The 26,201-nt window shown below is 39.6% G+C and overlaps 1 protein-coding gene and 1 long non-coding RNA gene across 21 annotated transcripts in view; one reads left to right on the top strand and one right to left on the bottom strand.

Moving 5' to 3' along the window:
• LOC120094782 (uncharacterized) overlaps positions 1–24,705 on the top strand; it is a 34,673-nt gene extending 9,968 nt beyond the window's left edge. Inside the window, exon 3 of one of the 2 annotated variants that reach the window (XR_005489443.2) lies at positions 13,121–24,705. This is a non-coding gene — a long non-coding RNA (uncharacterized LOC120094782). Of the gene's footprint in view, positions 1–3,401; positions 4,639–13,120 lie in introns of those variants that run through there. The other variant, XR_005489444.2, reaches the window with a different exon arrangement.
• Tbc1d5 (TBC1 domain family, member 5) overlaps positions 1–26,201 on the bottom strand; it is a 516,940-nt gene that overhangs the window by 189,317 nt on the left and 301,422 nt on the right. The window lies entirely within an intron of this gene.

Consider the following 26,201-nt stretch of genomic DNA (forward strand, 5'->3'; position numbering starts at 1 on the left):
CAGGGTTTCTCCTTTCTCAGTAGTGTTCTTTCTACTATGCTTTCCCAATGGAACTGCTGATAAAATTTCCAGTGATTTTGCATGAGAGAGTTCTAAGACAGGGAAGTATAATCTGTCCCTTCAAAAACAGCCATCAAGAACATACAAATGAGAGACTCGTCTTCAAATGCTGAGGACACATCAATGAGCGAGAGGAAGGCCTGCCATTCCCATGCTTATGTGGTTTGAGAGGGCCTAGGACAGATAAATAAATTATACATGACACTAAAATAAGGCATTCAAGGAGACAGTAAACTGTAAATGAAATGAGGTAATAAGCCAATATGAAGCGTGTAAGGAGATAAACAGAAAGCTAAGGAAAGCAGCAAGTCACAAATGGTCCACAGGGCAGGACTAGCTGGAGGCACAGTAAAGGGCAGAGGTCAGGAAATGTGGGCTGCCCTCAAGACTTCATGTTCCTGTCCACTGTGCTCATGCTAGGAAGTGATGGGGCTTTTAAGAGATGGGAAATAGAGTACTTGATCACTGGCGCACCCAGAGAAGGGAAAGAGTATTTCTCATAGGACCCTGGGCTTGTTCCTCAGTGGGTTGTTATACAGAGCTGAACTGGAAAAATAAAATCCTGCCTTGAGTATTTCACACACTACTGTGACTACTGACCACACTCACCCCTCTCACCCATCCTGAGAGTACACCTGTCTACCTCTACCCTTCTCTACAAATCTCTATATCACACTCTTTGTTTTCTTATTTTGTGACCCACTGAGTTTAGCCAGGAACATTTGTGAGTCCATGGGCTTGGAACTATTCTTTGAAGCTTCATTATTCCCATAGAGTAATGAAAAGTAGACCAATATGAGAACAGCCTGGGTTCAGAGGTGCTGTACTTGAGATACGGTTTCAACAGTAGCTTTTGGTGGCCTGGAACTTGACATGTACCTAAGTTGGCCTTGCGCTCTGCCTCCCAGCTATATGCTCACTCTTGTTTTAATAGTAAGTAGAGATCAGGGAGACAAGGGTGAAAATAGGGAGCCTACAGTAGCTATCTGCAAAAATATAGCCAAGAAAGAGAAGCCTAGAAGCCTGGTAGACTGGTAACAAGTAGGGTGAGTCTAGATATATTATGAAGGTAGAACAAATGTGATTTTGTGACAGGTTTAAGATGAAGGGGTAATGAAATTCAGATGATTCTGAGGTTTCAGGCGAACAAGTAGTATGATTTGAGGAAGAAAGTAGGGCAGTTTTTAGGAGAAACTCAAGAGTGTAATATTGGAATCATTGATAAATATCATGAATTTCTACGTAGGGGTTAAGTTGGAGATACAAGTTCAGATCTCAGGGGCTCAAAGGTTGGAGATACACCCTTTAAAACTAGGAATCTAGAGACAACACTTAAAAGGCACAGCACTACATGGCTCATAGGAAGATAAGAGAAGAGGTCTGAGAGTTGAGTGGTGGGACATGCTAGCATTTACAATTAATGCACAATGAGCAAAGAGATCAAGAGAAAACAGTCAGAGAAAACCATAATGCGATATTCTGGAAACCCAGTAGAAAGAATATCTCAGAAAAGACAGAGTCCATGGTATCAGAAATAAAAGATCTATAAACAAATAAAAATATTATCGTCCTGTGTAGAGCTATTGGATAAATGCTGGTAAGTGGCATGGGGTGGGGAGGGAGCAGGAGGTGACAGACTAAGAAGAGTATATTTTAGAGAGTGGAACTTGCACATTGAAGATAAGAAACAGGACACAGATAATATGAACATCAGGCAGAGAGCAGCAATACTTATTTCTTTGGTATATGTACCTGTAGTATATTAGACATGTAATTTTGAACAAGTGAAGAGAAGGGCACAGTGTTCGGGCTGCTCTAAAAGGTATGAAAAACAGTGGCCAATATGAAACTAAGAAAGGAGTCTTAGTTAGAAAATAATAACAGCTAACAACAAAAGCTGTTACCATTAATTTTATGATGAACATTGTAGGGTGAAGAAGATGGGTCAGTGGGTACAATAGTTAGCTATGTAAGCATAACTAACATAAAAATCTAGATGTGGCAGCATGCATCAGTGATTCCTATAATCCTATAGGAAGATGGGAGGCAGAGATAGGAGAATCACCTGAAAGCTTATAAGCCAGGTAGCCTGGAGTAGCCAGCACTGCAGCAGAAAACTCTGCTTCAGAGATCCTCTGACCTCCACATGTGTATCACAGGGCATGGACAGCTCCTTCCCCCAGCCCAGACAAAACTGGAGGCTGATAACAGGTGAGCATGAGTGCAGTCTGATAAAGGGAATCTTGTAGGGTGAAGGCAACAGAAGTCATGCTGTGGATAGAGATGGTGGTGAAGGGAATGAGCAAGACAAGGCAAAGGGAGTTGTTCTGGTGCTAGAGGGTTCCATGCTGCTCTAGTACCTAGAAATTAAAGGATGCCAAATGACCTTGCAAGTTGTCATTAAAAGTACATGTCAAGGAATGACTACACTGACAGGACCAATACCACCTATTCCATAGAACACTGACTTCATGAACAGCCTGGAAATTTGAGGGAATCTTTTGTATTAGCACCTAAATTGTTACAGTAATTGAAACGGGACTGTGGTATAATTGGGGGCTGCATGGTTAAGTGCATGGTTATGGTGTGCACAAAGCCCTGGAACCAAACCAAATCAAGATAATGCTTTAAAGACATGCCCATAGCTAATCTGACGGAAGCAGTTCCTCAAATGAGATTTCTTCTTCCCAGTTGTCTCAAGTTGACAAGCAAGATTAGTCATCACAATGGATTTTATAATATTGCAGTATTATACTAAGTATTATATCAAAGCTAGGAGAACTGGAGCTGAGAACAGTTTTAAGCTTCCCAACACGTCTAAGAATAAACATTACAATCAATTTGGAATTGGTGGCATCAGGGAAAATACCGATAAAGTCAGCTTAGAAATGATACTAAAATCAATTAGTATAAAACCAATTATTCATGTAACCTTTTAATTAAAATAAGATGAAAAATAGTTAAATCTAGCTTAGGAATTAAAATGCTGAGTGTATTAATCTAAAGGAAAGAAAAACAATTACTTCTTATAAAAACATTAAAAGTTGGGTAAATACAATTTTTATTTTATTAATGGTCTGATTTTACCAAAAGGGACTTAGTAGGGAACAGAGAAGCAGAGTGTGGTAATATGAGGCCTGCAATCCAAGCATCTGGAAGGGTTAGGCAGGACTAGGCATCTGCAGCCAGCTTGTACTACTAGAGTGAGACCTGGTTTGAGAAGAGAAGAAGATGTAAGAATCTACAACAGGCTATTTAAAGGCTGAAAACTCAGAAGTGTGATTGTAAGTGGTCCCCACATTGCTAAGAGAGTCTGCTCAGCTCCGTCTATCTACTCATAGGTGCTGTGGTCAAGGCAGATCAGCTAGATCGTGGGATCAGCTAGTCCACACCTTGGTATAAAGGGACTTGTCCTTGTAGAACACAGCTCCAAAACTGAGAAGACAACATACTCCTTGCTGATATCTGCTCTGCTTACTGTGACAAAAAGGATCGCTGATGTCCATCTACTCTTGGACTACTTCAAATACTGCAGGAAAGAATGCAATAGGCATGGCTTCTGGTCTCTAAAGTAAGAGCTTAAACAGCAAGGTGAAAAGAATCTATGTAGAATCTAGCTTGAGTTATTACTAAAGATATGATCCTATGGGATGGTTTTCACATATTATGTTGAAGAATGTGTATAGAACCTACTGGAAACAAAGGGAATCTACTGTTATCTTTAGAAAAAATGCATATTCATAATTACCAGAGATCTTCTATTTTGCAGTAAGCTTCTGGGAGATTTATAATGCCCCCAAAAAGTATTACAATAAAATAAGGTTCACACTTTCTTGCCTTGTCTATCATGCCCTTGTTTGAATACAATGCTTGTATCACATCTACAGACATGAATCACCTTCATCTGCACTGGGCTGCAAAATCATAGAGACACACTTTTGCAGAACTCACACACTAGACGTTAGGTTCACATTCACACCACAGTGACGCTATTAGAGGCCTGTGGGGTTGAGCCAGCTCTTCCACACTCATGCCATAGCACTGCCATTACCTTTCACCTGTGCTCACCATGTGGTCACAGTGACGGTGACGGGTAGGGCTGGCTCAGCAAGGTCCTCCAGCATCAGCAGGGCTTCAGGCAGTGAGTGGTCCAGATCAAACATCAACACTGTCTCCAGCTGTATCTATACCACTCACCCACTCATGATAGCCTTAGAGGGCTACACATGCCACTCACATTAACATGGCTCCCAGAGGCAGCACGGTTGGAGGATACCACTAAATCATCAGTCAGCAGCACTGAGCTGATATATCTACATGGATCTCAGGCTTCACTGCAGCCCTGAGGCAGTAACATAGACAATAAACACCAACAGGGTCTCAGGTGGCATCACAGACATGGGAGTCCTTTCAGGAGGTCTAAATCTGGAAGTGAAACCTCTGCTGTTGCCCAGAATCAGGGCAATCCCATATCCAGCTGGCATGGTTTGGGGAGAGGCTTGGGTCTTGTGCAATACCATGGTATTTTTGGTTTGTTTGATTTTTATTTTGCTATGGATATATATAATACACCTTGAAACCTGGAGTGGTAATCCCTAAAGCATTGTTCTATTTGCTTAGCATTGCTTTTGCTGTTTGGGTTTTCTTTGCTTTTTGGGGGGGGGGGAGAGGGCTATGTATACCATTTAGGATGGCAATATTTTTGTGAAGAATATTGTAGTGGTCTTAGTTGGGACAGTGCTAAATCTACAAAGTGCTTTTTCAGGATGGTCATATTAATTCTATCAATCCACAAGGCTGAGAGGCCTTTTCATTCTCTAGTGTTGTTCTCAGTCTCCCTCTGCAAGGATTTAAGGTTTCAATTGTAGGGGTCTTTTACCTCCTTGGTCAGGCTTATTCTAAATATTTTACTTTTGATGCTACAGTGGATGGGAGCATCCAGAATGACTTTCACAGTGGGTTTGCTATGGGTATATAAAGGCTACTTATTTTTAAAGGTTGATTTTGTATCTTGCCACTTTGCTGAAAATGGTGGTCATTTCTGGAAGTTTTCTGGTGAGAATTTTAGAATCTCTTATATATAATATCATCTGCAAATAGCAATAGATTTCCCTTTCTATTTGTCTTCCTTTAATTTCCTTAACTTGTCTTAATTAGCAAGCTAGTGCTTCAGGTATGATAAAGAGAAGGAATAGAAGTAGGAACAATGGGCAGTCAGCCTTGTCTCATCCCTGATTTTAATGGAATTACATTTTTTCTTCTTCAAACACATGGATGACACTGGCTCTAGGTTTGTCATACATATCCTTTATTATGTTGAACTAGATTTTCTCTAGTTCTATTTCTGCTACAACTTTTACTTTGAAGTCATGATGGATTTATTAAAGACTTTTTCTGCATGGGGTTGGGGATTTAGCTCAGTGGTAGAGCGCTTGCCTAGGAAGCGCAAGGCCCTGGGTTCGGTCCCCAGCTCCGGAAAAAAAAAAAAAAGAACCAAAAAAAAAAAAAAAGACTTTTTCTGCATCTTATAAGTTGACCATATGGCTTTCTTCTTTAAGTTTATTAATATGATCAACTTAGTTATTGACTCATGGCTGTGGAACTATTTCAGTGTCTGGGGGATAAGGCCCATTTGATGTAGAGGATGATATGTTTGATATGTCCCTGTATTCCTTTGTTTGTTTTTTTAGTCTTCTATTGTTTACTAAGGATACTGACTTATAATCTTCTTTTTGTTGTTGTTGTTATTTTGCCTTTACCTAGTTTTAGTTATAGAGTAACAATGACTTTACAAAAGACGTCCAGAAAAGTTCTGTTTCTATTTTGGGGTGTTTGTGAATAATTCAAGAAGAATTACTTGAGGATCTTTGATATAAGATTGTTCCTCACGTTGCAGTGAATTCCAGCCATAAAATTATTTTCAATGTTACTTCATTAACTATATTTTTGGTACTATTATGAGTCATAAAATATCTGGTATGGAACCATGGCAAAGGAGTTGAGACCCACGATTTGAGAACTAATAACATAAGGTGTTCTAAAAGTTGCCATCAAAGTCACACTGATTAAAACAAGAGATAAACTTGAAGTTTCAATAAAGAGCAGTTCATTATACTTGAGTAAGACATGAATACAGTCTATATAACAATTGAAACCTCATTTCAGACATTAAAGGGTTTTTTTTTTTAACCTTTCTTCTAAGTATCAATGGGTTTTAAAACAAACAGGTTCATTTCCCCCTGCCCAGGTTCTATCAAATATATAGCAGAAAGACAGATTAGTAGAAAGTAAGCAAAAAAGGCTAAATAATTTCATCCCAAGTGAACAAATAATCACCAATTCTTTGAGGTGACTGAAGAAGTGTCCACTGTGTTCACAGTGTGACTACTGGCTGGGGACCTTGACATCCTCCTAGCTCCCCTTTCTTCCTTTGGGACTTGCAAGATCAGATTTTACAAACTTCAGAGCCCTCCAGGCCACCCAGGTGGCAGAAAGATGTAGGTAATCTACCTGATCTCTACCCGATCTCTCTGGCACAACTATCCCAATTGGTTGCCCCTGGCCTCCACGACAGGGATCATGATCTCTCATCTTCTCTCCCCTTCTCTAGGATATGTCAGATCACAGGTGCCTTCCATATTAGCTATCCCATAATATTCTTACATGACATCAGAGCATGAAGACATGGGTACCTACATGTGCTCTTTGATAGTATATATACACAAAGATCTCAATAAACTTAGAGAGTAAATGCCTGGCCTTATCCAAAACACCCAAAAGACTGAGGCTGATAGAATTAACAGAGACAATCCAGGATGTAAAAACCAAATAAGATAAAGAGACAAATATACCAAAGGGAATTCAATCTCAATAGCTAGTATACCACAAAGGCAAAGAATAAGAAAAAAAATCATTTGCACACAAATACACATACACATAGGGTTGGGGTGGAGGCAGACAGACAGACAGACAGAGAGAGACAGAAAATACAGAAGCTGTAAGCAACCATGAAAACAGCAAATCTTCATATTATGGTATGAATGAAGAATTCAAGGTCAATGGTAAAGACTAGACTTCAGAGAAAGATCATACAAGAAAACTTCCACAAAGGAAGGAAGCTACTTAGATACAAGAAAGACACAGGTCACCAAATAGACAAGATCAAAAATGAAACTCCCCGCTGCGTGTCATAACTTAAAAGAGAGAGAAGACAGGGTAATGAAAGCTGTGAGAGAATATGCACAGCTCACATGTGAGCACAAAAGCACCAGAAGAGCAGCTGAGTTCTCAATACAAACACTCAGTTCCAGAAAAGCCTGAAGGTGCCATAAGGTGACGGATGCCAAACTACGTTGCTTCATCCAGGAGAATTATCTACCCAGGATGAAAGGGAAAGAAGAACATTCTACAGAGAATGTACTGGAAATAATACTTCAGACTCAAGAGGGAGATAAGCATAGCCCAAATACTGTAGAATGAAAACAAACAAAGCTGTGATTACCAAAGACAGTGGACGGGTGACTAAGACACAGAGAGCCACCAAAACAAAAAAGAAATGACAGCAACAAGCATACAACTCTCAGTAATAACTTTAATTGTTAACCGCTTCAGCGCTCCGATCCAAAGAAACAGGGTGGCTGAACAGATTAGAAAACAAATCTTTATGTTGATTATAAGAACCTCATTTTTGCTTTAAAGATGGGTACACTGCCTTAATTAAAGTCAAAAGACAATAGGACCAGGAAGCAAGTGCTATGGTCATCCTAGTATTTGACAAAAGAGCCTTCTATCTACTGTTTCAATCTAATCAAAGAACAATTAACCATCCGGACATTACAATCCTAAACACATATGCACCAAATTCTGGTGCACCCTATTAATAAAAATTCTTGAAATTACTGAAACTAAAGAAAGATTAGCAACAACTCAATAAGATTAGGTTAACACCACCTTCTCTAATAGACAGGTCATTGTACAAACAGTAAACAGAGAAACATCAGAATTAAATGGCATCAACATCAAATTGACTTAAAAGATTACCTACAGAATAGTTCACCCAAATTTCAAAAAAGATGTCTTATGCTTATTAGTCCATAGATGACAGTCTAAAATAAATCACATTGCGGCAAACATACACACAAAACTTTGCAAATTCATAAAAGTTGAGATGACACCATGTATCCTATCAGACCACTATACAAAATGACTTCTTAAGATTTTTTTTCTTTTTTGGAGCTGGGGACCGAACCCAGGGCCTTGCGCTTCCAAGGCAAGCGGTCTACTACTGAGCTAAATCCCCAACCCCATGACTTAAGATTTACAGAAAAAAAAAGTCTAATAACTACTCCAGAGGACTAAACAGCTTATTACTGAATGATGAATGAATCAAAGGAATAACAATAATAAAAAAAAACTTAAAATCAAATCCTGGAAATAAATGAAAATGAAAAAACCAAACATCAAAATCTCTGGGACACTGGGAGCAGTACTGCAGGGGAATTTATATTTATATTTCTAGTTATTTAACTACATTTAAAAGGCAAGAAAGAGTACAAATAAATACCTTAATAATGTAACAAGAGTTTGGTAGAAGACTGCAACCATAAACGAAGGTTAAAATAAGAAAATAATAATTCAGAGCAGAAATTAAAACAAACAAACTAGGAGCAAGGGAAAACAATACAGAGAATGAACAGTGACAGACGGTTCTGTCAGAAGCTACGTAAGACTGACAACCCTTGGTCCAAATACCTAAAGAAAGGGATGAACCAAGAAACAGCCACGCGTTAACAGGGAACACTGCAACAGATACCAAAGAAATCCACAGGACTATGAAGGGAATACTTTAAACACAGCAATAACAAAAATATCCCAGTAAGTTAGAAAATCTAAAATAAATGGACTAATGTCCCTATCAATCTAAATGTCCAAAGGTAAACCAAGAAGAAAACAACCGAAAAGACCAATGACCAATGATGCAACTGAAAGATTAACGACGTCTTCTGACTGAAAAAGCTGTATCTCAGATAGACTACAAGAGGTCAGCCACACTTTCAGGGAAGATGACAGCCAATACTTCTTCAATTATTTACAAACAGAAACAGAAGGCGAACCTTCAGATCTCCTGTTATGAAGCCAGCATCGCTGTAATACTAACCCAGGTGAAGACATGAGAAAAATAACAAGACCATAAGCCCAATGAAGAGAAATCCAAAAACTTCAATAGGATGCTTATAAACCAAATACACTCATACATCCAGAAGATTATCTACTATGGCCGAGATGATTTTATTCCAGACATGGAGAGACGTTTGGATATTCTAAGTCACTTAGTACAATAAATCATATAAATGGACTTAAGAGACAAAAACCACATGCTCAATCCAACAGATGCAGAAAAGGCCTCAGCAAGCTTTCGGATAAAAGTCAGAGTGAATAAGCTTGAAGGGAAGAGAGCTCCCTGCAATAAAGGCGCCAACAAACGTCCCTGGGAAAGCTGGGTGTGCATAGGTGAAGCAGGAAACTAGTCCCAAACCTACTGCCCAAAAGTTAACTCTAAATGGATCGAAGACCAAAATGTGAAACCTGGAACATTGAAACTTAATTAAAAACAGGTAGCAGCCACAAGGCAGAGATGTAGAAAAGGCCTATTTGGAATAGGGCTCCACTTGCCTATGAATGAATGCCAACATTTGACAAGTGGACCTCATGAAAGTAGACCTCATGAAAGTAAAGATCCTCTGTAAAGCAAAGGAAATGATCAACTGATTGAAGAAAAGAAATCATCTTGTTTCCTTTCTTATCTCTCATTTCCAATTTTCCTAATATCTATTTTGTATGTTTTGACCCACAAGAAAACTGGAGTGAGCTGATTCATAAGAAAGAAAGTAAAACATGTAAAATTTTGTAGAATTCAGGTGTTTCAGAATAATTTCATAATGAACATTTCTAATTTATTCTTATTTTAAGAAGTTTGGAGATGATTTTTCATTAAGGACACTAGTAAATCTAAAGCTTCAAAATCATGTATACAATTAAAACAAATTATGCAAACATATTTTTTAATTTATTCAACTGTTTTCTTATTCAGCATTTTCTTAACTAAAGTGTTTTAAAAAGTGGACATTACACAGTTGGATGAGTAGAGAATAGGGTAGAGGGAGAGTTGGCATATCTGGAGAAGTAGGTATAGGATGTGAATATTATCAAAGTTACTATTTTCAAAGAATAAAAAGGATATGAAAAAAGATTAACCATCATTCAAATTATTATACAAAAAAAACTTATCTTTCAAAGCATAATCTCTGAAATGGACATCTTTCTCTCGGGTCTCAAAGGACTGTTGACGACACAGGAGGTCCAGTATTATCACTTAGAGACCTGTGTGCTTATAGAAGCTAAAACAAACAACAGTGATGTCAAGAAGTTAACTCATTAACTTACCGAGTCATTTTTTTGTGAAAAGGTATCACTGAACAGTGGAGTATGGAAGTGTGACTGTGGTTGTTTGAGGTCCCTGTCTGCAGATCGTGTGGCAGACAAGCAATGCCTATGCTGTTTCTAATTATTCCAATTATCATGGCACACTATGAAAACTTGATTAATAACACTGAAGATATTGTTGTGGCAATTAGCCATATGGTTGTGGGACTTTATTCTGTCACGATTTAGCCATTAGCATCTACTTATGTTTGTCAGAACAGTGCATCCGTGACAAGCTGAAGTTCCGCTCACCTTGCCGAGTCCCCTGTGAGCAACACTAGAGAACTGTTTATTCCTGGGAGTCTCTTGCCTGAGTAAATTTTTCATGTGGCATCCGGTCTGACTGGGAACAAATGTCAAATAGCTTATGTGTCGACCCATCAAGCTCAGCATCTCTGAAAATCCACTTTGTGCCTTATGTGTAAAAACACAGTGACTGAAGAAAATAATTTGTCCAGTAATTATTGGTCATCTATGTCATTCCATCTATTGATACAGTAATTCAGAGAAACTGACTTTTCATATACTAACATATAGAATTATGTAACTGTTGTACTAAAAGGATATAACAAGCTTGTATATGTAAAAATGTTACCTACCCCCTATTTATCACTTTTAGTATATATGCATGACATTGGTAACTAATTTGTCCAAGAGAACTGAGGTGATGCAGTTAAGGGAAAAACTTAAAAGATGACAGTTACATCTTAAAATAATGCTGGAAATATATCAAAGACCGTGCTGTAGAGAATTTTTAAAAATATTTGGAGAATTAAATTTACATTTTAAATGGAATGCATGAATTAATCTGTGAAATATAAAGCTTTGTAGTATTTGCTAGTAGCAGGCAGGTTTCTTGGTTGTTTGCTTAGGAGCTGGTGACATGGTGAACAGTCTAATTGTTTACAAAGTTTAATGCTATTCAGAGCTCTACAGAAGGGTGCTCTGGGTATAAGTAACAGAAGGAGAATAAGGAAGACTCCTGTGTTTCCAGTTCATGCTCATGCCCTCTCTGCATTGGGAGTGGAGCAGGACATAAGGGGACCAGGCAGCAATGCTTTGCCTGCAAAGGTTTCTACCTGAGAGGTTCAAAGTAAAGAACAAATAACAACACATGCAGCTAGTGGACAACTCCATGGGAATGAGGCGGGCCTTCAAATAAGGTTATGAATCTTCAAAGCAGAAAGCGCATGTGTAACTCCAGCTGCTGCCATAGGTAGGGAGACAGCAGTAGGACTGCCTGAGACACAGGAATAGCTGAGGAGCTGGACAATGCAGCCCTCTCAGAACATGTAAGATTATATTGCCCAAGATACTACTGCCTGACTTAGAGCAAGTAAGCATGTCAAAATAGACCTAAGGCAAATAGAGAGTTTGTTCAAGCAGCTAACAAAAATATTTCATGTTTCATGTGAGGAAACTGAGACCAAGGAAGATCAAAATACCCCAAAGCAATGGTCCTCAACATTCCTAATGCTGCAACCCTTTAATATAGTCCCTCATGTTTTCGCAATCCCCAACCATAACACTTTTTCTTGATATTTCATAACTCCAATTTTGGTACTATTATGGATCATAATGTAAATAATTCTGGAGATAAAGGTTTCCCAATGGAGTGGCCATCCACAGGTTGAGAGCCACTGCCCTAGAGAGTACGGTGCCTGGGAATTATAATCATAGTGTGATTAGTATAAAGGCAACAACAACATGACATGTGAGTCAATGGTGGAGTGATCTGAGTAATTTTATATACTTCACATTTGCTTATGAAACAAGCAGAGCTGTGTGTCTGGTACAAACGTCTTTTACCGGTACTGCCCCTCTTTAATACTTGTCACTGTTTCTTTTTAACATTAGTAAATCAGCAAGAGATACTTCTGTGTTCATAAAGTAAATGTAGGCACTGGTCTCTGAATATATCACATTAACATTTACTAAATTTATTAATTTTGCATTGTGAATACACTGAAGTCATCTTTAGAAAAATGTACAACTAATACTTTGATTATCAAAGTTTTGCCTACTAAACAAACCTAGTTGTAACAGGTTTAATGAATGAATGTTATGAATGACAGTATATTTACTTGGGTACCCATATTACTGAGTGCTTTCCATGCAGTACATCACTTGATTCTAGATGTTTATGAGGTGCTGTGTTCATTCTGGAGGGGAGGAACTGCCACACAGGAATGTGCATGTTCTTGAGGCGGCAGCAGCATAAGCAGTGGGATGGACCCACCTTAGGGGGTCTGTGTCATTCTCAATCATTCAGTGGGATGGACCCACCTTAGGGGGTCTGTGTCATTCTCAATCATTCAGTGGGATGGACCCACCTTAGGGGGTCTGTGTCATTCTCAATCATTCAGTGGGATGGACCCACTTGAGGGGGGCTGTGTCATTCTCAATCACTGTTCTAGATTGGCCTCCACCAATTGATGTCTAGATACAAACACAACATTTTAATCAGGGAAGATTTTTTTAAAGTTTTTAACAGAGTATTCCAAATAACTAAATCAAATCTTGAAGTTGACAACTGTAGTAAGAAGTATTGTATCTCTACAATTTTCCCTTACCCCAGATGTCTCTACTCTGTCTACTGGATCAGGGAGGACAGTGGCACGTACTCCATAAACCATGGATCTTCTGGCATTCAGTCCAGGGGAGCAAAACTCAGCGTTCTCTGACTCACATTCACCCACCATTTCAGCTCCACTGTCCTGACCCCATCACTGCCTTGCCTGAGTGAGAGAAGATGCACCTAACCCTGGAGAGACGTGAGGCCCCAGGAGTGGGAGAGCTGGCAGGATGGGGTGGGTGTGGGGTGGGGACATCCTCTTGGAGATGGGGTTTGGAGGGAGGAGGAATGGGATGAGGAACTGTGGGAGGGCAGGAGTAGGGTAAAGACTGGGAAAAAAAAAAAGCAAAACCATCTACCCATATTTTTTTTAATTCATCTTATTTTACGTGTGAGTGTTTTGCCTGTATGCATTTATGTGTACCATGTGCGTGCCTAGTGCTCACAGAGGCTAGAAAACGGCACTAATCTCCTGGGTGGTTGTGAGCCACCATATGGGTGTTGGGAAGCAAACCTGCGTCTTCTGCAAGACGAATATGTGCTCCTAACCACTGAGCTGCCGCCCCAGTCCCTGGACTTTTATTCTGCATCACAAAATAAACTGTGATTGAAGGTTAATATTGTATGTATCTTAATAGCAAATTATACTTCAACATGTATTTTACAGCTCAGGTGTTTTGTTTGGTGTAGTTGAATCGTCAGAGAGCATAGAGTCTGTGCCAGATCTCAGATATAATTACCAGCTTGAACTCAGGCAAGTTAGCCTTGCTGGTCAACAGGGAACGTTGCTCTCAGAGGCGCTGAGAGGTCCAACACCCGACACTGCCTGTTACAGGTGCTGCACAGCTAAGTGAACCTGAGTTCAGCCTGCCTCCCCTAGCTTTAGAGTGTTCATTACAGAGCATTCTCAAGCTGTAAACTGCCTCGTTTCTTCTAAACACAGGTAACTGTTATTTAGTTATAACTAGTTTTTTGAGGCTCTAATTAAAAAATATTGATAATTATTCTAAACTTAAAGTCTGACAGTATGTATATATGTAAGGAATGCACATAACCATCTTTGAGTTTTCCAAACTTGAGATGATGTAATTGACATATAAAAAATACAAAACCCTGAACACCCTTACCTAAAACAGAGCCTGACAAAGTCTCAGGCCCCAATTTTCTGTTTTCATTTAATTTAAACATTTCATTTAAATATTCATTTTTCCCTGAATGAAGCTGACTTATGACATGGAATTTTTAACATTTTCTCTGGGTAAAAGGTATGTAAAATTTAAAAATCATTAATCAAATTAGCCCATAATTTGCACATTCTACAATCAAATTAAGGTGAAGTAATAAATTGATTCCTTTAGTATTGTGTATTGGCTGACAATGTCCCCAGGAACTATCACAGTTGCCATAGAAATCTCATCTTACATGTGTACGTTATTAAATGTATACCTTTACTATCAGTGATTGTATTTCACTTTCAGTGATCAAATCCCCCATCTGCTAATATGGGAGTCTTCAATCTTCCTGTGCTCGCAATGCTCCTGAAAATACTGTGTGAATTTACACAACAGTGAATTCAGTATTCATAGCTTTTCCTAGCAGAGTCTTCTGACATGTGTGTTCACATCCCACTTTCAGTCCATTCATAACTTTTCCTAGCAGAGTCTTCTGACATGTGTGTTCACATCCCACTTTCAGTCCATTCATGCTACTAATGGTATCAGAATTGAGTACTCTTCTTGCTGTTATAACAAAACCAATGTAAGGAAGTGAGGGCTTATTTGGTTCCTAATTAGAGTACAGAGTCCATGATGGTGTAGAAGTCACGGCAGCAGAAGCCCGAGGCAGGAAGCAGAGAGCAGCAAATGCTTATGCTCTGCTGGCTTTTCCCCTTTGTGTTCAGGCTGGGATCCCTGCCTCCGTAGTGGGCTGCTGTTCACTGTAACTGATCTACAAACTACTCCTTCACAGAGGCACACAGAGGTTTAATCCCATAGGGACTTCTGGCATCTGTCAAGCTGACAATGAACAACAGCCACTACAGTATCCATAAGGGCTAGGGTAAAAAGTTTAAAATTCCAAGGATTCTTTATTTATCATTAGGAAACAAAGTGTGTATGTTTGTTTCCTGGCACTCAACCCAAGGCCTTGTGGTGGCTAGGCAAATACTCCACCATGGATCAAAAAGGCAGTCTATAATTGAGAGTAGTCACTAACTTCCTCATAGATCCACCATTCTGTCACCCAAATGAATGTCTCTCTTCATTCTTCATTTGAAATTAAGTATAAAATAAAACCCAATGCACACCAAATACTAGAACTTCTTCATACAATGCACTTATAGTTAGAAATAATGGGCAATTGCACAAGGAATAATATAGAATGTTCCTGCAAACTGCACAACTATGCTGTATACCATCAAATAAAATGATTAAAAATAAGGGAAACACTGGGATTGGTGAGGTAACTGAGTGGATGATAGCATTTGTTGCCAAGCCTGACAAGGAGACTTGGATCCCACACATTTACATTATAGAAGGGAAAAAACAACTCCCTCAAGTTATTGCTGATCATCATGTGATGTTATGCATGAGGGCACACATACATGAATGCATTTATGCATATATGTAAACACAAAATAAGTGTAAAAATAGGTAGAGAAGCGAATGGTGATCAGTAGATTTGAAGCTGAAAGTGGTCTTTTTCTTTGAATTCTATGAACATACTGGGGATTCAGAACCTGTTCCACAATGTCTTGCTCCCCTCTATCTCTTGTTTCCCAAAAGCTAATGCACACAATAAGCTCTTCTTTCTGTAGCTTGTATGAACTTACGTTACTGGGCTGCTCTCTATGTCCAACTGACCAACTGTGAGGAGCAATCTATTTCTGACAACCTTCCAAGTGCCACTTGGTTCTATGACCTGAGAGTCACTGGGTTGTGCCATTCTGAAGATGTGTCATGTCTGCACTCTCTCTCTCTCTCTCTCTCTCTCTCTCTCTCTCTCTCTCTCTCTCTCTCTCTCTCTCTGTGTGTGTGTGTGTGTGTGTGTTTCAAATGTTATCCCCTTTCCCAGTTTCCTGTCCATAATCCCCCTATGCCGCCTCCTCCCCCTGCTTCTATGAGGGTGTTCCGTGTCCACCTCCCCAACAACCCCTCCTTCCTGCCTCTCGACCCTGACATTCCCCTACACTGGCTTGGCAGGACTAAGGGCTTCTTCTCCCATTGATGCCCAACAAGGCCGTCCTCTGCTACATATGCAGCTGGAGCCATGGGTCTGTCCATGTGTACTCTTTGGATGTTGGTTTAGTCCCTGGGAGCTCTGGTTGGTTGGCATTGTTGTTCTTATGGGGTTGAAAACCCCTTCAGCTCCTTTAATCCTTTCTCTAACTCCTCCAATGGAGTCCCCATTCTCATTTCAATGGTTTGCTGCTAGCCTCTGCATTGTCATGCTTAGGAGACAGCTATATCAGGCTCCTGTTAGCATGCACTTCTTGGTATTAGCTGGATATTATCTGAGTTTGGTGGCTGTATGTATATGGGCTGGATCCAGAGGGGTGTGGGTGGGGCTCTGAATGCCCATTCCTTCAGTCTCTGCTTTAAACTTTGTCTTCATATCTCCTCCTATGAATATTTTGTTTCCCCCTTTTAAGAAGGACTGAAGCATCCACACTTTGATCTCCTTCTTCTTGAGTTTCATATGGCCTGTGGATTGTATCTTGGGCAATTCCAGCTTTTGGGCTAATATCTACTTATCAGTGAATGCATACCATGTTGTGTTTTTCTCTGATTGGGTTACCTCACTCAGGATATTTTCTAGTTCCATCCATTTGCCTATGAATTTCATGAAGTCATAGCTGAGTAGTATTAGATTGTGTAATGTCCCAGATTTTCTGTATCCATTCCTCTGTTGAAGGGCATCTGGGTTCTTTCCAGCTTCTGGCTATTATAAATAAGGCTGCTATGAACATAGTGGAGCATGTGTCTTCGTTGTATGTTGGAGCATCTTTTGGGTATATGCCCAAGAGAGGTTTAGCTAGATCCTCAGGCAGTTCAATGTCCAATTTTCTGAGGAACCTCCAGACTGATTTCCAGAATGGTTGTACCAGCTTGCAATCCCACCAACAATGGAGGAGTGTTCCTCTTTCTCCACATCCTCACCAGCATCTGCTGTCATCTGAGTTTTTGATCTTAGCCATTCTGGTTGGCGTGAGGTGCAATCTCAGGGTTGTTTTGATTTGCATTTCCCTTATGACTGAGGATGTTGAACATTTTCTGTCTTCCAGTAGGGCTGACACTCCTGAAAGCACAGGTGAGACCACCACTTCTGCTCACATTCCTGGCCCAAGAGGAACCACCCTGGAGCCCTCATGCTGCTTTTCCTTAAAGCAGCTTATCATTGTCTTAAATATCTGGGCTTTCATTTAAATGGTATTTCACAGTTTAGCTATATTTTAAATAGCACAGTAATTACAACTTTTTACCTAGAATAACATATAAGTTTAAAAAAAAAGCTTACAACACTGCAGTGTCTGACTGATAAATAGTGATCTTAAAAAATGTTGCAGAGATTAGGGTTCCTAAAAATAAGTGAAGGCAGGGGATGATCAGTAAAGGCTTATAGGTTCCTAAATGAAAATTATTGTTTGTTCTTTCAGTACATCCTTAATGCCTTTGGCTGCATAACAGCTCATTTCTGAGACTGTTTTTGGCCTCGTGACTTAATCATACCAGGATGAGATGGTTTAGCTCATATGCCTTTAGCAGTAATGATACAGTTAAATGACTGAACAATCAGAAACAGAAACTTATCCCTGTAAGGAAAGCAGTTAGCACACAGGTCCACAGTTGACATGAATATCACAAGTTACTTAGAAATATCATATTCATTTTAGATATGTAAAGAAAGACTTCTACCATGCCCTGTGAAATAAATTACATTTTATTAGTGCCTGAGTCTTTTATAACTTTAATTTTTTGCTTCAGGAGTAGAGAACAAAGACTGAGTAGTATATTTCACTGACAGGTTGACAAATGGCTCATTAGACACTTAAGGAGCTGAAGCTAATTGTACAATTTGGGGGTGGTGGTGGTGGTATTAATTGTGACTATTTAACAAGATAACACTGGTGGTCACTTTTCTCACTATCTCACAAACCACTTGCAGAAGAAAACTAGGACGAAGGGGAGACATGGCAGAGGAATGCAGTGATGGCCTGTCCCCACTGGGACACCATAACAATCCATCTATCTCACAAAGCAGTCACCTCGACATCACCCAGCAGCCTAAGACATGAGGTCAAACTTGACTGCCTATGTACATCCTGCATGTGATGATGTCTTGTAGTTTACAATCTTCTGCTAACATTCCACAGTAATGGCCTATGGATGAAGAAACAGATGTAATTTGCTATACATTTGCATTAACAGATCACTTAATTCAGGTCTCTATCCAACTAGATTATGCTACTTAAATAAGGCTTCTTTCAATGAAAGCTACCGTAACCACACACGGTTATTAACTCTGAATAATATTTTAAAGTTTTATTTATTTTTCTGTTAAAGGCTTAGATGTTAAAAGCACCAATCTAAGCTGCTTTGAAACAAGTTCATTCACTTTTAGAAGAAATAATTCTGTGCACTGTAAGTTCTTGTTTTCACAGATTTCTACCCTTCAGATATATTATAGAACATGGCATATATTAAGCCATCCATATGGAAGGTATGTGCTAATATTTATGCCAAAACCGCTTATATTAATATAAACCTAAAATCCTGTTAAAATCAGGGAGAACTATTATTTTTAAAATATCACACTAAGTTTCTTTGGCAAATACCAGAGACTCAAATTTTATGTTTCTTTTTACAAAAATAAGGGAGAAAGGTTGTCATGTAAATACTGATTTTCAACCTTGAGTTCATAAACAAGGGTGCTATTCACACTCTTTTGGAAAAAACTAATTATATTTTACTATCTGAATATGTTTTTAGAAGGAAAAAGAATCCCTTAACATTACCTCTTAAATAGAGTTTTTCTCATCTAAAAATAAGGGTGAATAAGTAATGATTTTTTCTTATCCAAGTCGCTTTCTTTCCCCTCAAACAAACAACAAATAAGCAGCCAACCAAGCAAATAAACAAAATCCAAAACAAACACCACCTCATCCAGCCATGCTAGTGACTAGCTTACTATTACCATCTCTACACAGTGTGCCCAAGACAATCCTGAACGTATACAGAAGCATTTAGTCTCATGAGCCCAGATGCTCTGAGGAAACAGCGGTTCTTTTCATAATGCTAAGGGTCACAGCACTCATTTAATATTAATTCCCAGAATTTAATCATGTAACTGCAAATGAGTCCTTTTATGAGTGGTGTGTGTGTGTGTGTGTGTGTGTGTGTGTGTGTGTGTATTTCATATATGGACAAGGACCTATATATGAAAATAAAATATATTATTAAGACACTATTCTTCTGTGGTAATAAAAATTTGGTACTTCAATGCAGTTTTGTTTTCTTCAAATAAAATTTATATTTAAGTTTCAATTAAGTTTCATTCATTAATAGTATTTGAAATGTTCGAAAACAGTGATGGAGCCCTTTGTAGTGTTTTAAAAACTATTTGCTATATTCAGGGCTGTTTCATTTGTTGAAAAAAGAAAAATAAGAAAAGGAAGACAGGGAAAAAAATTAAGTATGTTTTCTCGTCAATGCATACCGCACTGCTCTGTATTACATTTATAGTCCACTACAGACAGGTGAAAATTTCACCCTGGTACAGGATTTAAACAAATTATGAGCTACAGAAATGTGTCATAAATCAACTTCACATACTGAACAAAAGATAAACAACAGAAGATTTATATTCTGACAAAAGGAGCAGTCTCTAACTCTAATACAAAGCAGAAGGAAAGAAGAAAGTCCGCCCTGCTGTGCTACTGCAGCAGGCTCTCCCTGCCCTTTTTATATGCTAACTCAGAATAGTAATTATGGATCTTGTAAGTTGACTTCTGTTTCCAGAACTATGAGTTGTAGTAAAAAATGCCTTTTCATGGAGACAATTACCATTAATCAAAACACTGAGAACTAATACCACTCAAATCCAACCTACCGCTGTGCCCAGCAATATATCAAACTGTCTGTTGTCAAACACACTAACAACCTTAAATGGGCTGCTTCCACTACAAACAAAACCAAAAAAAAAAAAAAAAAACAAACAAACAAACAAAAAAACAAAAAACCTGCTAGCTAAGTAATTTTAAAATCCAAACTGCTATCTCAGTTATCCTTCCTGTCATCAACTCCTCTTGCCTTTCGGTGTTCAGTCACAGCCCAGCAGTTGTCAGGTCACTACTCAGGTCTAGCAGGAGAAGCCACTGCAAAGACTGTGTTGCAGTGGATCTGGTCAATCTCTGAATATCCAGAACAGCAGGACACTCGGACATGTAATTAATGAACTGTTTTTCGGGGCTTGAAATGTTCCATTTATAAGCACAGTGTGAACATAGAAAAGGTTATTCTGTTAGACTCAGAAACAACAAACTTATTTCTACAACATCGATACAAGGAACAAGTTTACAAGGTTCATAAAGACATTTTCTTAAGCTCTCGTTTGTATGTGTTTGTATGTATACTGGTGTGCGTGCGTGCCTGCGTGCGTGCGTGCGTGCGTGAGAGAGAGAGAGAGAGAGAGAGAGAGAGAGAGAGAGAGAGAGAGAGAGTGTTTGTTAGCGGATTTTCTTCCCACTATGTGGGTCCCAGGTATAGAACTGCCAGCCAGGCTGGTGGTTAAGTGCCTTTACCTACTAAACAATGTTGCTGGCCCAATTTACCTCAATAAAAAAATACTGTTTAATTCTCTAATTTCAATAAGAGAGAAAATGACAAAAGAAATTTGCTGCTGGTAGCTTATGTATCCGATATTTCTATCACCATATTTCAGTCTGCAACTCTCTCCACAAAGCTGCTGTCTGTAAATATCTGAGCTCCCTAACAACCCCGAAAGAGCACTGTTTTACTCACATGCTTTCTACTCTGTTTCTTTATTGAACCAAAAGTATTTTGTATCCAACCTCAGAAAATGGGGAAGACTTTACAATCAGAAGGCTTTGACGACAATTTCTAATTAGAAAAGATATCAAAGTATCTTATAAAAATAACTGTAAAATTTGGGAAAGCAAGGGGTTTTACCAACAGAGCAGGCATTTATGAACAGCGAAGTCTACCACTTACTCGTGTGCTTTGAAAGCCAAGACCCACCAGTGTAAGACATTTCTTTTTCTACCAGTCTCGTTACTGCTAACCTCACGTTGCCATGCTGCCTCTCTCTTAGTACAAAATGGCCTTCCACATTTATTAGTAGGTAATGCATATTGATGGTGCCTTCATGTATACAAAATATTGTAACTGAACATTTATAAAATATATCCATAATATACAAAAATGACATGACATGAAGTGATTAAGTAAAGATATATACATGAACAAATTGTTTAGGCTCAAATGATTTCTTTAGGTTTATGTAGTAAAAGATACCTCAAATTTAGTGTAGAAGGTCATAAAGATGCTACACAGCCCACTATATTTTTACTGCTAGTGATCCCCACAGAGTACAAATCCAACCAGGAGAAGGGTCTCAAGTCCACTCTGAGGCACCCCATTGTAGTTTATTTCAGCAGTTTCCACATTTACAAACCTCTTCGATTAGAATCTATCACCATTGTTCTGACCACCGTTTCTTCCCCCTTCTCATTTAGGCATAAACTGCTATCTCTGTTACACCTTCCTTTAAATGCTTAATACAAATAACCACAGGAGAATCCCTTCTTCCCTTGAAAAACTGCAAATAAAGATGTCAGCTACTGAGTATATTTGCGGCGTCTCCGGCAGCTGCTGTTAAATACCAGCTGGTCGCACTGATTGAAATTACCTCCGAGTTGGTACTGTAAAGATGCCTGGGCAGCGCTGCTGTATTAATGGATTATTGAGTGAGCGATGAAAACCTTGGCCAGCTGATGCATTTTATTACAGATAGGCTTTATGATGTGTAATCACTGTAATTTTTACAACGGGAGGAAATATGAAAAAGGGAGTAAACAAAAATCCCCACAGAAACTGCCCTAAGTTGATTATTTCTCCCAGTCTGCTTCCTAGAAGGAATCAAAGCACACATCACTGGGATAAGTATATAGGTGTGCACTTACACCCACAGTGTACCCACCCATCGTGGGGACGAGCAGAGGATGCTCACAGACAAATAATGTCTAATTTATGGGAGTGGATATGCGTTGTCTGCCAAGCCTCCCAATCGGCTACAATGGGATCACATGACCTAAGACACTCTTCAACTGCTCACCAGCTGGGCAGTAGCTGAAAATCCAATCTGGCCACCAGGACCGTGTGTGAAGTATTAGACTCGGGATCGCCTTGCTTTCTTCTCTATTTGCCCGCACTGGGTTTCTTATAAGCCAGCATGGTTTTTGTTCTTAATTTTTAATAGAACTCTACCAAATAGCCACCCAAATCCTAAACCTTACACCCTATGTTTACACAAAGGCATGGCAGCCTCCTGGCTCAGCTGTTATTTGTGAAGAAGAGAGCAGCACAGGACTGCACTCTATCACTTTCCACAGCCCTCCAAATCTACTCTATTGATGCCACTCTCCAGGCTACTGTGCTCCCAGCTGCTTTTTAAGAATGAACAGTGACTCTCTGGAGGCTGTGGCCAATTAAAATAGCTCAAGTAGAAAATAAACTTCACTGAAGTATGCTACTGGATGAGTCAGAGTCTTCTAGGGGAGGGCAGCTACCTCAGCTTGGATCACTCTTTAGGTGATTCACAAGCTTTTCGTGAAGTAATAATGCAATGTTTACCAGAAAGTAATATCAAGTTTATTGTTTTGGTTTTCCGGTAAAATAATTAAGATTAACTTTCATCATAGCTAGATTAATACATGAAATGTGATTGCAAAGTTATGATTCTTTCAATAAAGACCCTGAAATTTTCACAGGAGTCACTTACTCAGAATTCTTTGCACGTTTTAAGACTACCTGTTATACATTAGTCTATTCGTGTGCTGTTTTTGGAGGGTAGAAGATGTTCTAATGAGTACCTAACACTTCTAATTAGAGTCAAATGTGGTCAGTGATCATTGTGAATAATAAGCTCATGTAATATTTGATTATACGAGTATGAAGCAAGTGCTAATGTAGCCTCTATGCTAGTAATGACAATCTCAGAAAGGGATTTCCAGAGGTATTTTCAGCAATGGCATTTGATTAAAATAATTATTTTAAAACATTAAAGTGACCTGTTTTAAAAGGTTCATGATAAGTTTGGATTTTTATTTAATACAATATTTACTTCAATATTCATTCATAATTACTTAAAGTTGTTTGATTTTCAAAAGGAAAAAATATAGTAATTAATATTACTTTTACAGGTGTGTAAATTGAAAATTAAGAGAACCGGATGTAGATCTCTCCTGAGAGACACACCCAGAATACAGCAAATACAAGGCGAATGCCAGCAGCAAACCACTGAACTGAGAACAGGACCCCCATTGAAGGAATCAGAGAAAGAACTGGAAGAGCTTGAAGGGGCTCGAGACCCCATATGTACAACAATGCCAAGCAACCAGAGCTTCCAGGGACTAAGCCACTACCTAAATACTATACATGGACTGACCCTGAGCTCCAACTGCATAGGTAGCAATGAATATCCTAGTAAGAGCACCAGTGGAAGGGGAAGCCCTGGGTCCTGCTAAGACTGAACCCCCAGTGAATGTGATTGTTGGGGGGAGGGCGGTAATGGGGGGGAGAATGGGGAGGGGAACACCCATAGAGGAGGGGAGGGGGAGGGGTTAGGGGGATGTTGGCCTGGAAACCAGGAAGGGGAATAACAATCGAAATGTAAAAAAAAAAAAAAAAAAAAAAAAAAGAAAACCAGAGACAACTTCTGGAGCAAAGACTGAAGGAAAGGCCATCCAGAGACTGCCGTACCTGGGGATCCATCCCATATACAGCCACCAAACCCAGACAATGCCAAGAAGTGCATGCTCTGACAGGAGCCTGATATAGCTGTCTCCTGAGAGGCTCTGCCAGAGCCTGACAAAGACAGAGATGAGTGCTCGCAGCCAACCACTGGACTGAGCACTGGGTCCCCACAACATATCAACCAACCAGATCCCTCCTTCCCCCGAGCTCCCAGGGACTAAAGCACCATCCCAAGAGTACACAGGGATGGACCTATGGCTCCAGTCACATATGTAGCAGAGGATGGCTTGCCAGGCATCAATGGGAGGAGAGGCCCTTGGTCCTGCCAACGCTAGATGTTCCAGTGTAGGGGGATGTCAGGGCAGGGAGGTGGAGGGAGTGGGTGGGGAACATTCTTATAGAAGCAGGGGGAGGGGAGATGGGATAGTGGGTTCCTGGAAGGGAAATGGGAAAAGGGGATAGCATTTGAAATGTAAAAAAAAAAAAAAAAAACAAAAACAAAAAAACCACAAAAAAAAAAACGATAAAAGAAAAGCAGTGATATTATCCAATCCAACGCAAATAAAAAGCAGAAAATGGAAGAAACTAAGAAAATCACATCATTTTTCATCAATTAACTAGAACACAGAAGCTAAGCATGTAAGAGTCCAAAGCTGGCTAGTACTGGTCAAGTGACTGTGAGGACACCAGTTCTGAAGTGCTTCTGCAGCTTGGGGGTTCAGGGCTAGTCTCCCATTGTCTCAGGACTTTCTTCAAGACACTATACCTTGGGAAGCCAAGGATGTATGAAGACAGACTTGCCATAGGCAATTCAACTGGCCTTCTTTCTTCTAAGGTTATGAAGTTGTTTTAAAAAGGGAGGGAGTTGTATTATGCTGTGTGTGTTGTATGATGTGTGACTATACAATTTAAGTGAATGTTAAAATGCATAGCTAGACAACTTAAGCTTTCTCCTCACATTTCTTTTTACCCCTTCTCTTGCAGTCTTCTTTCTCCTTCTATCCCCGTGTCTTAAGTGATGGAGTACACTGGGAAGGGGCAAGGAAGGAACACTATGTGATTGCATACACTAGACCTGTACCAGATCAGGCCAGGCCAAATACCAGTGTGCATGACTGTGCATGATGGGGGGCTTGTGAACTTCTGCCATAAGCTAGTGATGGGTGTTAGTAAATGATGGCTGCTAGAAGAAAACGGTTTGCTTCAGGGATGCAGTGTCAAAGGGGCTATGCACATCCACAGAGGCAGCAGCCACACTGAATAGATTCAGTAAGGTTTAACAAAACCAAGAGCAAACACTGAGTGTGAGAGAAGCATGGTGTATGCAACTCGGAAGGAATTAGAAGCAATTCAGTACAGATGCAGATACTCAATTCAGTACAGATGCAGATACTCATAGCCAGCCATCAGACTGAGCCTGGGGGCCACAATGGAGGAGATAGGGGAAGGCCTGGAGGAGTTCAAGGGGACTGCAACCCCAGAGAAGAACAATAGCAACTAACTGAACCCCTCAGAGCTCCCAGGGCCTAAAGCACTAACCAACGAGTATACATGGAGGGATTCATGGCTTCAGCTACATATGTGGACGAGGATGGCCTTATCTGACATCAGTGGAAGGGGAAGCCCTTGGTCCTGTGGATGCTTGATGCCCCAGCATAGGGTGATGCTACAGGGGTGAAGGGGGAGTGTGTGGAGGAGCACCCCCATAGAGCAAAAGGGAGAGGGAATAGGGAGGATGGGATAGGGAGTTTGTGGAGGTGTAAGGTGGATTAGCATTTGAAATGTAAACAAATAAAATGATTAATAAAAAACAACAAAAATGAAAAACAAAACAAAACCAAAGTGGGGGTGGGTTTAATCCAAGAATATTACATGAATATATAAATTCTCAAACATAGAAAAGAAAGCAAAATAAAGGAATATGATGTAAGAGTTTTCAAACAAAAATACCTCTCTGGAGACCTGGGTTTGTAGGGACACTTCGCAGCACTCATTTAGAGCTCCTATGAGTACTTCTATACATATCGCAGCACTCATTTAGAGCTCCTATGAGTACTTCTATACATATCGCAGCACTCATTTAGAGTTCCTAT

This window comes from Rattus norvegicus, chromosome 9 (genome assembly GCF_036323735.1).
Source record: "Rattus norvegicus strain BN/NHsdMcwi chromosome 9, GRCr8, whole genome shotgun sequence".
Taxonomy (NCBI): domain Eukaryota; kingdom Metazoa; phylum Chordata; class Mammalia; order Rodentia; family Muridae; genus Rattus; species Rattus norvegicus.